The sequence below is a fragment of the Epinephelus moara genome, chromosome 18 (assembly GCF_006386435.1).
Source record: "Epinephelus moara isolate mb chromosome 18, YSFRI_EMoa_1.0, whole genome shotgun sequence".
Classification (NCBI taxonomy): Eukaryota; Metazoa; Chordata; class Actinopteri; order Perciformes; family Serranidae; genus Epinephelus; species Epinephelus moara.
The window spans coordinates 3546416-3548821 of record NC_065523.1 but is presented as its reverse complement, the minus strand read 5'-3'; positions in this window follow the sequence as shown (position 1 = coordinate 3548821).

The following is a 2406-nucleotide window of genomic DNA, read 5'->3' as shown; positions in this document are numbered from 1 at the left end:
CACACACACACACACACACACACACACACACACACACACACACACACACACACACACACACACACACTTCACACAGACTGTCAGAGTGAAGCTTTTGTTATGCTAATTAATGAGAGCTGCAGCTGACACAGAGAGCAAAATGGATTGAAAGTTTCTTGAACTGGTCCTTCCAGTTCCCAAACTGTGGGTCCGATCTTCAATCTGAAAGCATCACCAGATAGATAAACTTGTTCTGAAAGCAGAAATATAAAGCTTTTATGTCTATGGACTCAAAAATGTGACCTTAGTCACAAGTTTACGATGTGTTGGCCCTCATCTTTTCTTACAGAGATCATCATGAGGATTTGTGTCCTGCACCCTAGAACGCTTCTAAAATCCAAACCATTCCACTAATGACAAAGTCCTTCACAAGTAATGTTCACCAGGGGTAGAGCTGTAATGTGTGCAAGTTTGAAACCGCTAGGATAAACGGTGTAGGAGCAAATATTTTTTGAGAGACAGAATTTGTGAAAAACATCATCTTAAATTGAAAGAGCAATAGCACACTTCCTGTTGGACTTAGGTCAGGGGTTGCAGTGTGAGATTTGTAGGTCTTGATGACACGAACAAGCTAATTTTGGTTTGGTCTTTCTAAGTGATTCCTACTGGTCGCAGCGGGCATTTTAGTGTGTCTAGGTGGTGCGAAAATCGTCAGGAGGTTTTGTAAGACATCACCTGGAAGACGCCATCAAATCCAAACCATTCGAGTAATGGAAAAGTTATACAGCATATCTGATTAGGACAAGTTGATCTGTCAGGGTTGCAAGTTTGAAGCCAATACGATAAATGGTGTAGGAGGATTTGTTTTTTTAAGGATTTTGAAGAAAGAGCATTTTCGAGGCGAAATCTTACTTTGAAAGGGCAAATAACTCATTTCCTGTTGGGTTTAGGTCAGAGGTGCGAGCGTGTTATTTGTAGGTCTTGATGAGACGAACAAGACAGTTTTGGGTTGATCTTTCTAGGTCATTCCTACAAGCCGCAGCGGCCATTTTAGTGTGTCTAGGTGGCGCTAGACAGCCCATTTTGGAACTTTGAGGATTAATTACTTCATTTTCTAAAATTTTTCACCAGTCCTGACATGCGTGCCAATTTTGGTGAGTTTTTGAGCAGGTTTAGGGGGTAAACTGATTGTTTCCCACATCAATGGCCCCCCCTGTCATGCAGTAGGTGGCCTTTTTTCCTTTCACCCCTGACCTACACACATCCTAAGTCCACCACTGACACAGAGAGACAAGTTGAAGAGCAGGCAGATGGAGGTGGCTTTCAACTCCTCCCTTTCAATCCCAAACCGTAGATCCAATCATCAATCTGAACATACCACAAGACAGAAACACTCATTCTGAATGCATAGATATAGGCTTCATGTTTGTAAAATAAAAAATGCAATCTTGGTCCCACGTTTATGATGACTAGCTCACAGCTGACACATTTGCTCATGTTACTTCAGAGGCACTAGCTCATTTCCTGTTGGAGTTATGTTATTGGTGTCAGTGAGTGATTTGTAGGTCTTGATGAGACAAAGAAGCCAGTTTTGATTTGATCTTTCTACAGCATTCATACGGGCTGCAGCAGCCATTTTGGTGTGTCTAGGTGGTGCAAAAATTGTCAAGAGGTTTTGTGACATGTCACCTTCCAGAGGCATTAACTCATTTCCTGTTGGATTTAGGTCAGTGGTGTAAATGAGTGATTTGTAGGTCTAGAGGAAATGAAGAAGCCAGTTTTGGTTTGATCTTTCTACAGCATTCGTACGGGCCGCAGCAGCCATTTTACTGTGTCTATGTGGCACAAAAATTGTCAAGAGGTTTTGTGACATGTCACCTTAAACACAACAAAAAAATCCAAACTGTTCGAGTAATGACAAAGTTGTTCAGAGGAATTGTTTAACAGGGCTTGGTCTGTCGTGTGTGAGTTTGAAACCAATAGGATAAATGGTGTAGGAGGAAATATTTTTTGAGAGAGAGAATTTGTGAAAAACGACATATTAATTTGAAAGGGCATAGTGCACTTCCTGTTGGATTTAGGTCAGTGGTTACAGTGCGAGATTTGTAGGTCTTGATGAGATGAACAAGCCAGTTTTGGTTTTGTCTTTCTACGGGATTCCTACCGGTGGCAGCGGGCTTTTTAGTGTGTCTAGGTAGCACAAAAATCGTCAGGAGCTTTTGTAAGACATCACCTGGAAGACGCCAAAAAATCCAAACCATTCGAGTAATGACAAAGTTATACAGAAGATCTGATTAGGACGAGTTGATCTGTCATGTGTGCGAGTTTGAAGCCGATACGATAAACGGTCTAGGACAAGTTGATTTTTTAAGGAATTTTTAAAAAGAGGCGAAATCTTACTTTGAAAGGGAAATATCTCACTTCCTG